Source organism: Oryx dammah, unplaced genomic scaffold, assembly GCF_014754425.2.
Source record: "Oryx dammah isolate SB20612 unplaced genomic scaffold, SCBI_Odam_1.1 HiC_scaffold_23, whole genome shotgun sequence".
Classification (NCBI taxonomy): domain Eukaryota; kingdom Metazoa; phylum Chordata; class Mammalia; order Artiodactyla; family Bovidae; genus Oryx; species Oryx dammah.
This window is the reverse complement of record NW_024070207.1, coordinates 82103220-82116140: the sequence shown is the minus strand read 5'-3', so window position 1 is coordinate 82116140 and position 12921 is coordinate 82103220. Positions and strand designations below refer to the sequence as shown.

Genomic DNA, 12921 nt, shown 5'->3' with positions numbered 1-12921 from the left:
AAAAAAAAAAAAGTCTGCTTAGACTTTTATAGGGATTATGTTGAATGTACAAATTGGTTTGGGAAGAATGGACATCTTAACAATTCTTAGTTTTCTGACCCATGAACAAGATGTATCTTTCCATTTAATTTGGTCTTCTTTCAGCAATATAGGTGTACAGGTCTTTCTGTCAGATATATTCCTAATTCATATTTTTAGATGTAATGCTGAAATTTTAAAAATTTCTATGTCCAATTGTTCATTGCTATATACAGTTGGTATATATAATTGTTTTGTGTATATTGATCTTGTATCTTGCAACTTGGGGAATTATTAGTTCTAGTAGTTTGTTGTTTGGTAGATTCAATTGGATTTTCTACAAAGATAGTCACATGTTCTATAAAATATATAGTTTATATAACCATAAAAATATAGTTTAACTTCCTCCTTTCCCATCTGAATGTCTTGCCTTTTCTTCTCTCTCTTTTCTTTTCTTATCTGATTGCACTGGCAAGAACCTCCAGTACAATGTTGAACAGAAGCTATGAAACCACACATCCTTCTGTTGTCTCTGATGTTGGAGGGTAAAACTTTCAGTCTTTCACCACTAAACGCAGTGTCAGCTGTGGATTTTTTGTAAATGCTCCATGCCAGGTTGAAAGGTTCCCTTACATTCCTAGTTTGCCAGTGGTTTTCTTTTTAAATCAGGAATGGATATTGGATTTTGTCAAATGTTTTTCTGCATTTATTGCAATAATCATATGGGGTTTGGAGGGGAGTTGTTAACATGGTGAATTACAATGACTGATTTTCTAATGTTAAGTCAGCCCTGCATTCCTGAGATAAACTCTGTTTGGTTATCTTTCAAAATATATTGTTGGATTTGATTGGATAAAATCTTGTTTACAATTTTTGCATTTCTTGAACTTTCACTTTTGACACTTTCCTCAAATATGCCTCCCCACCAAGCACTTACTTTCAGTATGACTCACTCCTCCTGTTCATATCCTCTAGATTCTGTCTGAGATAGTTACTAAGGCTGGGAATTTCCCTAAACTCAGAGGGGGCCCAGAAGAATTTAGAACAAAGATTGAAAGCATTTCTGATGTGGTCAGTCCTACCTCTGAGAGTGTGATTCAACTCCTGACAGTAAACTTGCTTTCAAACAGACTCATGTCCTCAACCTGAAGAGCCACCACACCCTTTAAAAAGCCTCTCACTACCTGACAGCTTAGTTCCAAAAGAGAATTATTAAATGCTTAGGAAATCCCTTACCCTAGATTGCCTTCCCTGGTGGCTCAAACAGTAAGGAAGCTGCCTGCAATGCAGGAGATCCGGGCTAGATACTTAGGTCAGGAAGATCCCCTGGAGAACAGAATGGCAACCTACTCCAATATTCTTGCCTGGAGAATTCCATGGACAGAATTCCATGGCCTATAGACTATGGGGTCGCAAAGAGTCAGACACGACTGAGCGACTAACACTTACTTACCCTAGATTAAGCCTCACCATCAGTGATCCCCCATTTGGTATTGTTCTGGTCCAATGAGGAAATAGCCAATGTGGGTCATCTCTCAAGAGGGGTTTACCCTTAAACCCTGCTTCCTGTTTTCCCATTGAAGAATCCTAAACCATTCTGACTGCCTCATGAACTTGATATCTCACAGCCTAAAGTACCCAAATAACTCCTCTAAATTCCCAAATTTGTGTTTTTTGAGAATGGTTTCATTTCTAAGAGCGCTTACTACCTGCCAGTCTCTAAACACATTAGATATATTTACTCATTTAATACCCTCAATAACTCTGTGAAATAAGTACTATTAGCATCTACATTTTTATAGAAGATAAAACTAAGAGTATAGAGGTTAAATGACTTGTCCAGCTATGCAATGGCAGATCTAGGATCTGAAGCCAGGCAGTCTGCACTACCATGCTATCAAGTGACAACTGTGGCACTGACGCGTGCCTGCACAGTAATGGAGCCCCTCCCGCAATAGCATATAAACTCTAAGTCTTCAGAATATGTTATGTCTTTGGTATCTGCGATGCCTCTGGCCACATCTGGGAGCCAGTGAGTTTCTCACTGATACCCAAATACACATACTTAGAAACAAAAACTATGCAAGGAAAAGAACACTTTTTTTTTTGAAAGACACTATTATTTAATGTCCTCAGAGTGACAAGAAAAAAATACTGCATTCATGAAGCAAGATCAAGAAGCTATACAAAGAAACATTCAAAGAACAACAACGATGAAAAGCCCTTAGAGTTAAGCAACAATCAAAGAAGGATCTTCAAAACAGCCAGAGAAAAAGAACACCTGAAAAGAAAGGGCAAACTGACAACAGACTTCTCAACAGCAACAGTGGAAACCAGAAGAGAGTGCCATAATATTTTATAAGTGTTGAGAGAAAAAGAGGTAATTCAGAATTGGGGACCCAGCAAAACCTATCTTTCAAGAAGAATAAAATATAATAAAGGCATTTACAGATAAATACAGATTCAGACAGCTTCCTGTTAAGAGATCTACACTAAAGGATCTAAAGTATGTATTTCAAGAAGGAAACTTATCCCCAAAAAGGAGGTCTGAGGTTTAAGAAGGAGGGTGAGCAAATAAAATAGTAAATAATTATTTAAACACTGACTGCACAAAATAATATTGCTAATGTCCATCTAGTATAGATGTTAGTATCTTCCTTAGAAAAGAAAGAACTAAAACAGTAGACAAACATGTAAATTGGGAGACATTAGTATTTGATAAAATCCTTGTATTGTTTGGGGTGGGGGATTATGATACTGTTTAGACTTTACACTGAATATTTATGGTAAATTTTCTAGACTAACCACTAGAAAATCTCTGGAGGGACTGATCAAGAAAGAGGGAAAAGGCACAAATAAATAATATGAACAACATAAAAGATAAAGCAGAAATTACACAACAAGAGGATACAATTAATTTGAGAACTTAGATGAACTGGCCCAACCAATTTATTTACTGGATGAGCCTTCTAGTAACTTTGACCAGACAAATATGGTAGATGACCAAAGGTGCAAAAATCCTAAAGAATTTATCAGCAAGACAAATCTAGGATGCATAAAAAAGATTTAACATAAGATGAAAATGTTGGGTTCATTCCAGAAATGCAAGAGCCAATTAACATTAGGAAGCTCCTATAACAAGGTAGCCCTGCGGCTCTGAGGGGCCAGCTCAGTCCTCTTTGTTAGCCTTAGAGACGGGGGAAGCTAAAGGTAGGTCCCCTGGGGAGGGGGGGAGTCTCTTGAGAGGGCAGGCTGGGGAGGGGTCCGAGGCTTGTGAAGGCTCCCACCTCGCATATATACCCTGTTACAAGAACATACTCTGAGGTAGGTGCAGTAACTTCATTTTACTAAGGCTTTTAAAAAGGTTAGGAAACTTGACCAAGGTCCCAGTGTTTGTAAGTAGTTGAGCTATAATCCAAATCCAGGTTGGTCTGGATCTTCAGCTCATGTTCTTAACCACTAGGCCATTCTCCCTTTAATACTGGTGTTCAGTAAATGGTGGTCAGGTGCCAAGTACTTCACATATGCTTTAACACCCACAACTAACTATTCAAGGTGGGTATTCAACTCATTTTACTGATGAGTAAACTGACACTTAAACAGAGGACAGGTGACATGGCTAAGGTCACACAACCAAGATATGGGGGCTCCATACTTTGAAACTGGGCTTGCCAGACTCTACAACTAACTTGTCCTAGATTATTAGAGGTATGAATTAATCCTAGAGGAGGTTAACCCTAATTTCCGAGAATAAGACAGGCAGGCAGACCCTAGACCCTGTCCATTCCCCGAAAGATGAATAGTCTTTATGCCATGGTTGGTTATCTGGAGTCAGAAAAACTCTTCTTCACGAGATCTCTATACAAGTTGTTGAGGGAGACTCCATAACCTCCAGGACAGTGGGAATGACCCCAAACCCAGGGGAGGTACAAAGGAAGCAGGTAATATAAACACTATAATCTATTTAAGGAATACAGGAACACTGGAAGCTGGTATGGACAAGTTTGAGGACAGTCGTGTCCAACCAACTTTTCATTACTTTTCTGGAGTTAACAGATTAGCATGTCAGAGGAGGTCACAAACTCCTCATGTCAGAATTTTGGTCTCCTAGAATGATCTCATAGAAAAAAAGGTGAACAGTGAATGCAATTAGGTTGGTGTACAGCACACTGCTTCCCATCTTTGGGCCTTTGCCCATGCTGTACCTTTTGCCTGGACTGCCTTCCTCTCCTCTTGCTAGTCATCTAGAAGATTCCTACTCATCTTTTTTAGAGTCAGTCCACATACCACCTCTTCCAAGAAACCTTCCTTGGTACCCTGAGCTGGGTTGTGTGTTCAATAGGGGCTCTCACAGTCTCTTGTATCGTCACTATTACTGCATTGACCACTGCCCTGAATTGATAGTTCTGTATCTGAGAACACATCTGTTCATCTCTGTGTCCTCAGTGCGGGACAGGAGGCCTGATACATACTAGGTGTCCTGTCAACTTTGCTGCAGTGAACTTATAACTAGTTGGCTGGTTAAAACCAGTGTGACAATGATTAATGAACTGATGTTGGCCCAGAGAGGGTGTCTCTAGGGGCATGCCACAGGGACCTGTGTGTATTGACAGCATTCTGATGAAATCAGTGGGTTACAAAAAGCCAGGGGAATAGGCCACACATTAAACAGAATTAGTATCTAAACAGTCATGGGTAGACAGAAACACTGGAGCCATGCTGGCCCACAAGGGGGTTAGGGGGAAAGCCAGGATTAAAACCTCACAACCTGTTGTAGCCTTTACAATGGAAAAAAAATTTCTGAACTGAAACTTACCTCCCTGAAGTGTCCACCATTATGACAGCACTTGCTATGTTCCAGGCTTTATACCATCTGCTGTACCACCCAACCTAAGTACTACAGAAAAAGTCTAATGGGGGTGATCTGCTTGGCCTGGGGATCAATAAACAGCTTCTCACAGGCTGGAGAAAGAAGGATCCTAGCTGGGACCAAAAGGCCTAATGAGAGCAGCGGCTTTGGTTTTCACCAAGTAAACAGGTAGGCATGACAACACAGCAGTTTGAGGACTGTTTGAGAAAGAGGCTGATTTACCTTCAAGAGCCCAGGGTATAGAGCCAGTCATAAAGATGGAGTCTTGTTACTACCCTATCAACTCTGAACCTGCTTCTCAAAAGAATCCAGAAGCTATCCTCACTGCTTTTTTACAGCCCCTATCCTTCTGAACAATGACACTCAAGCTCCTTTGCATGGCACGAAAGGCCTTCATGCCTAGTTGAGTTCTCAATGCGTTTCTCCCTCTATCCTCCACATTAATTCATTCATTAATTCACTCAGTTTATTCTAAAAATATTTATGAGTGTCTATTAAATATGACTATGCACTGTTCTTAGCACTAGAGAGACAACTATGGACAAAACAAGAGTCCTTGCTTTGTGAAGTTTACAGTCTATTGTGGAGAGACAAACACTGATCACAGTAAGTAAATATATCAGGTGGTCATCAGTGATTTGTAGAAAAATGTAACACAGAGTATAGAAAGTGCTGGTGAATGGGGCTATTTCAGATATGTCAGTCAGGGAATGCTTCTCTAGGGAGGTGACATTTGAGCATACTGGAAGTGACTGGGTAAGTCATCAGATTATCTGGGAAGAAGCATATTCTAGATGTGAGACTAGCAAGTATAAAGGCTCTGAAGTTGGGAGGGGCGGGGTACCTGACATGCTTAAGGAACACAATGTGGTTGGAGAACAGTGAGTAATGGGGAGAGTGGAAGATCAGAGAGGTGATGGGGACCAGGTTGTGTAAAGACTTTTGGGCCATGGTGAGGGCTTTGGCTTTTATTCTAAGGAAGCTGGGAGCTATGGGAGAATTTGAGCAAAGGAGGGACATGATCTGATATGAACTTTAAAAAGAATTTCAGAGAAGAACTAGTAATGGTATTAGAACATTAGACAAAAGAAAAAAAAAGTTACTAAGAGAACAAAAAGGCATACAACAGAGGATATGTAATCCAACTGTACTATGTAGTTGGATGTGAACAATATTTATAATGCTATACTTAGACAAACGATTATTGGTTGAATAATAATTGTATAAAATGTTTAAAGAAATAATAAATGCAATCACAAAAATGAGCAAGCAACAAGAGACTATTAGGGATGACTGGGAAGATTAGAAAGTGAAATACATGAAGTTTATATAAGTGAAAAACATAATTCTTGAAATAAATCAGTGGACAGATTAAACAGCAGATCAGACACAGCTGGAGAGAGAATCAATAAGCTGAAAGACATAGCTGAAGAAATTGCCTAGAATGAAGTTCAGGAAGACAAGACAATAGAAAACATCAATGAGACATTATGAGATATGGAAGATAGAATGAGGAGGTCCAAAATATGACCAACTGAATTCTGAGAAAGAAAATATAGAAAGAATGGAAGATAGGCAATATTTGAAGAGACAATGGCTGAGAATTTCCCAGAAATTATGAAAAACATAAACCTAGAGGCATGAAGAACATCTCCAAAGTATAATAATAAAAAAGAAATACATATGTAAACACTGATAGAATGAAACTGCAGAATCCCCTGAATATCCACCCCCCAAGAAAAGAGAAAAAATAGCAATTAGACAGATAGTAGACTTCTAACATTACCTATAACAAACTATGTTTTAAGAATGAATAAATAAACTCACATATAATAAAGACTAGGAGAATTAAACACCAACAGACATGTACTGTAAGAGCAGTTAAACACTGTAATCATAATGAAGGAAAATGATCCCAGAATGATGTCTGAGATGCAAGGATGTATGCATGTAAATCCGAACACATACTATCTATGTAAAATATACTAATGATGTTATATTAGTAAGGTTAGGGGAGAAAAAGGAACAAACAAACATACACAAAAAAATAACATGTAGTTAAGATAGGAATAACTAGAGTTGAAGGCTTCAACGGTTCCTGAATTCTTCAAGAGGGAGGTTAAAATACTGTCAACTTTAAACCTTGTAAGTTAAACATGTATGGTAAAATTTCAAGGATAACCACAGAAAGAATGGGAAAAAAATTGGCAAATTCCAAAGAGTAGGAAGGAAAAATTAGTCAAAAAAGCAAACAAACAAATTTTAAAACTAAAAAAGCAGGCAAAAAAAAAAAAAAAGAGAGAGAGAGAAAAATGAAGCATCAAAACGGTAGTAGTAGGAAATAGAGGTTAAAAAGTATGGTGGTAGAAACAAGTCAAAATATATCACAATAAATGTAAACAGACTAAAGTCATCATTAAAAAATCATTAGATTAGACTTTTTAAAAGGTCCAGCTATATGTTATTCCCAAGAGATATAATTACAGTATAAAGGCATGAAAATGTTGAAGAGTAAAAGGATGGAAAATTATATAACACACAAATCCTAACAAGAAGAAAAATTTGTGTTGCTATATTAATGTGAGATAAAATAGACAGGAAGAATGCATCATCAGGAATAGAGAGGGTCATTACATGCTTACCAGGAATATATAACAATTCTTAATTTGAATATTCCTAATAAAATACTCTCAAAAATAAAGAAGGAAAGAACTACAAGGAAAAATAAACAAATCACCATCACAACTGCATATTAATATACCTTACAATTATTGGTATATTATAACTAAAAATTCAGTTTATATATAGAAAATGTGAACAATACAATGAACAAATTTGATAACAGACTTATATAGAACTCTGTATTCAACAATTAGAGAACATACATTCTTATCAAGCACATAGGAAACATTCAAAAATATTGATCACTACTAAACCATAAAACAAGTCTCAATAAATATCAGTTTTTAATCACACAGATCACATCCTCTGACTATAATGCAATTGAGACAGACTTCAATAACACAGAGATAAATTTTTAAATCTCCAAATATTTAGAAACACACTTCTATATAACTCGCAAGTCAAAGAAGTAACCATGATGGAAATGCTGAAGTACCTGGAACCAAACAGTAACAAAATATGACATGTCTGAACTTGTAGAAAAGCAGTAGTTAGAGGAAAAGTTATATCCTTAAATGTGCAAATAAGAAAACAAGAAAGGCTGAAAATTAATGAGCTCAGTGTCAAATTTAAGAAATTAGAAAAATAACAACAAAATAAATCCAAAAAATGTGGAAGGAAGGAGATCAAAAAAGATAAGAGCAGAAATTAAAGAAATAGAAAACAAAGACAAAATAGAGAGAAGCAACAAAGCCAAAAGCTGGTTCTTTGAAAAGACTAATAAAATAGACAAACCTCTGGTGAGATTGATCAAGAAAAAAAGTGAGAAGGCACAAATTACCAATATTAGCAATGAAAAAGGAGACATAACTACAGATTGTATACAGCAGAAAATGAAAAAAAATAAGGAAACTTTATGCCAATATACTTGAGAAGGCAGACAAAATGGACCAATTCCCAGAAAACTGTAACTTAGCAGAATTGATTCAAGACGAAAAAGAAATCTTGACTAGTCCTCTAACTATTAAAGGAAGCAATAGATAAAACTCTTCCTACTAAAAAACAAACACAAGAACAAAAAATAACAGGAGACAAAATTTCCCAGTTGATAAGTGGATGACAGGTAGGTGAAAAAATACTAATCCCCTTAGACCTGGAGTGTCCACATAGGACCTAAGGCAGTGGAGACCCTAGGCAGGCCACTTCTCTCTATGGGCAGCCTCCTGTTGAGATCCTTAGAGGTGGCCCTTAGTGAAATGGGGTCTGACAAATCCCTTTGCAGTCCCTAAAGGTGGTGAGCATGAATGACTAACATCCAGCACTCAGTTACAGCACTGTGCTAAACAGGGCCAATGAGGAGCTCTAAGACTTGGATAGCCTCTTCAGTAGCCAGCTTCTGTAGTCTTCTGCTCACTGAGGACAAGGGGCCCGTGGAGCTGCTGGAGAAGTCTGTGTTCCAGTTGCCAAGAAATACCACACACGACCCAAGTTGTGACTGGATGGGATGGGGCTGGGTGCAGGGAGGCCAAGCAGAGGCTTCTGGAGAATGTAGCTCCAAGGAGAAGCCCTGAAACTGTCTTCACGATATCAGATACTTCTATCCGTTTGCAGCTGATGAGCCCTTTTAATGGTGTCCAAGCTAGCTGCAGGGTGATGGTTCTAACAATGATGCATGTTCTGCAAATAAGAGCTTCATCATTATTTTGAAACAGTTAATACAAAAGAGTTCAATTGGATCTGAAATCTAATCACATTATCACAAGAAATTTTTAAAAATATATTTGTCAGTGAAACAAAAGCTGTTAGATATCATTTCACTTGTTAAACATTTTTAAACAACTTAAAAGTTTGTTTTAAATACTTTATCACCTAATTGTACAAAAAAAGATTTTTATTGACTGTGACTGTTAAGAATTTGAACAATACTTCATTAAAAAGTCTTGATCAGGATTTGTGTGTAGACATTTCAAGCATAAAACTTGACATAAAATAAACATGTTAAGGAAGCAAATTTCAAGTTTTTAATTTAAAAATTTGAAAATATTTAAAGTTTAATATTCACTTAATATTAAAAATGAAAACACCAGACCAAGGTGGTTTCACAGGAGAATTCTACCAAACAGATCATTCCAATAGCATCTTCCAGAATACTGTAAACGAGGGAACACTGACTCATTCTATGATGCAAGCAGAACTTGATGCCAAAAGCAAATAAAAACAGCCTGAGAAAGGAAAATCAAAGACTGGTTTAACTCATGAACACAGATACAGAAATCCTAAACAAGATATTAACAAACTGAACCTAGTATCATATAAAAAGGAAAAGATCATGACCAAGTTGTATTTACACCAGAAATGCAAATGTAGTCTAACATGCGGAAAATCTATAAATGTCATTTATCACATCATCAGATTATTGGAGGGAAAAAAATATAATCATCCTAAGAAACAGAAAATGTATTAGATAAAGAATATAATACCCTTTCATGATTTAAAAACAATAACAAAAACTTCTTATGATAGATGAACAGTATAGAACTTGTTTAATCTGATAAAACCTGTAGGAATCTATAGCAAATATCATTCTTACTATGGAAAAGTTAGTGGTGTTTCCTCTAAAATATCCAACAAGTCAAGGAAGCCCACGGCCATCTCTTCCATTTGCCATTGTACTGGCGGTCCTGGGCATTTCAGTAACACAAAAAAAATAAAAGCATGAAGATTGGGAAGGAAAAAACAAAACTGTCATTATTAATAGCTGATATGGCAGTCAACATAGAGAACACAAAAGAATATATAGACATCTCAAAAGGAAGCAGGGCTCTTTGAGAAATGGTCAATTCTGGGGTTGGGGCAGGAAGATAAAAGATAAGTAGAGAGTATTTTGTAGAGGTGGCAAATATGGAAGTACTTTAAAAAAAAAAGGATGGGGGCCATGTCAAAGGGACACAGAAGCCAAACTAAGAGCCTCCAGTGGCTAAAGCTGGAACAATTTGAGCCACAGGACAAATAACAGTATTGGATTTATAACTCAAATTATTAAACAAATATATATCAGTTCATACTGATATAAGCAAGCAACTGAATAAATAAGTAAGCAAACAAATAAAGGAGAAGAAATAAATCTTTTTTATAGAAGAATTCCAGATACTATATGTAATTACACCCCCTTCCAGAGGTGGAACTTAGTTTATTCCCTTCTCCTTGATGGTGAGCTAAATTCTTTCAAAGAAAAGCGAGTGAAAAGGGAAAAAAATAGCAGCTTTACAGTGGAGAAATCTGGCAAATACTACCTTAACTAAGTGGTGAAAGTCAACATCATCAGGGATGTCATAGGGATATCACATACTGATACGATGTGATGGAAATGACACTTCAACTCTGTGGTATTCTTTCCAAGACCAACCCCAGTCTAATTATGAGGAAACTTCAGACAAATCCAAATTGAGGGACATTCTATAGTACATCTCAAAACTGTTAAGGTTATAAAAAACAAGGAGACTAAGAAACTATCATAGACCAGAAGACACAAAAGAGACATGACAACTTAAATGCACTGTGGTATTTGGAATTGGATCCTAGAACAGAAAAAGGACAATAGTGAGAAGACTCAGATGTCTATATAAAGTCTGAAATTTAGTTAATAGTCATATACCAACGTTGTTTTCTTAGTTTTCATGGTGAAGAGTATACAGGAACTCTCCATATTGTCTCTTTATTTACTTTTCTATAAATAAAATTCTTTTAAAATTAAAACTTTGCTAAAGGTAATGAAAGTTTAGCAAGATACATGGCTATAATAACAATATAAAAATCAACTTCATTTCTATACACCTGCAAAAGAGATAAAACATATTAAATAACATGATCTCATTTATAGCAGCAGATTAGAAATGAGATTTATAAACAGATCTCATCTATAAAAGTCATAAATAACAAGGAAAAAAACTAATACAAAATACGCAAAACCCTATATAGAAAATTATAAAGCTCTACAAAAAGACATTCAACAATTAATTTAAAATGAAAGGATATATCATGTGTAGAGCTAGGAAGAGTCACCATACACACAGCAATTTTCTTCAAACTGATCTATGGATTTACTCCAATTCCAATGTTTTTCTAGAACATGACAAGCTTATTCTGAAATGTGTTTGAAATAACAAAGGGCCAAGAATATATACTACTACTAAAGAAAAATAGGATGGGAAAATTTTGCTCCATTAAATACCAAGACTCTTTATGAAGCTAAATAATTAAAGGTAGTGTACTGATTCAGGGGCAAAAAGTCGGCCAATATCAGAGATCCCAGAAACAGACCTACACAAATGTGAAACTTTGATGCACGACAGAAGTGGCACTTCAGATCATAACGCTATCCATGGGGACAATAACACAACTGGCTTTCTGCCCTATGACTCGTACCACACAAAACTCGATTCCAGTTAGACTGAGGACTTAAAAGTGAAAGGTAAACCAATAAAGAATATCTTTATGACCACAGGTTAGGGAAGACAATACACAAAAAGAACTGGCTACAGAGAAAAAATTGAATTGTTTAACTCACTTAAAATTAGGAATTTCTGCTCATGCAAAGACACCATAAAGAAAAAGAAAAGGCCACAAACTGAGAGAAGATATTCAAAACACGTAACTGACAAATGATGAGTAGTATCCATGGAATTCTCCAGGCCAGAATACTGGAGTGGGTAGCCTTTCCCTTCTCCAGGGGATCTTCCCAACCTAGGGATTGAACCCAGGTCTCCCGCATTGCAGGCATATTCTTTAACACCTGAGCCACAAGGGAAGCCCAAGAATACTGGAGTGGGTTGCCTATCCCTCCTCCAGCGGATCTTCCCAACCCAGGAATCGAACCGAGATCTCCTGCATTGCAGGCGGATTCTTTACCAGCTGAGCTATGAGGGAAGCCAAATAACTAAAACTTTTCTGTAATTCAATAAGAATGATAAAAATATTCATTTTTAAAATGGGCAGAAGATATTAACAGTCGTTGCACAGAAGAAGAAACATGTATGACCAATAAACATGAAAAGGTGCTCTACCACATTAGTAATGTGAAAAATGCTAATTATGTCCACAAAGACTCACTATAATGACAAAAATTTAAAAGTGGGACAATATCAAGTATTGATAGAGTGTGTGTGAATCAATGGGACCTCATAAATTGCTGTAAGGTGTGTTAATTGGTAATAACAGTTTAAAATACATTTGGGCATAATCTTGTCAAGATGAATGTTTATATGTCTTATTAACCAGAAATTCCATACATAGGTATATAACTTGGAAAAGTGAGTGTGCAAGTGTACCAGGAGACATGTACAAGAATGTTCACACTAGCACTTTCTATAAGAGAAAAAGCTAGAAATGATCCAAATGTCCCTATGTCAATG

At 36.6% G+C, this 12921-nt stretch overlaps 1 long non-coding RNA gene across 2 annotated transcripts in view; it reads right to left on the bottom strand.

Annotated features, from left to right (window-relative positions):
• Positions 1-12921, bottom strand: part of LOC120882169 — a 74589-nt gene that overhangs the window by 44519 nt on the left and 17149 nt on the right. The window contains exon 3 of one of the 2 annotated variants that reach the window (XR_005725431.1): positions 4225-9187. The exons of the other annotated variant lie outside the window; for it this stretch is intronic. This is a non-coding gene — a long non-coding RNA (uncharacterized LOC120882169). Of the gene's footprint in view, positions 1-4224; positions 9188-12921 lie in introns of those variants that run through there. 2 annotated transcript variants of the gene reach the window in all.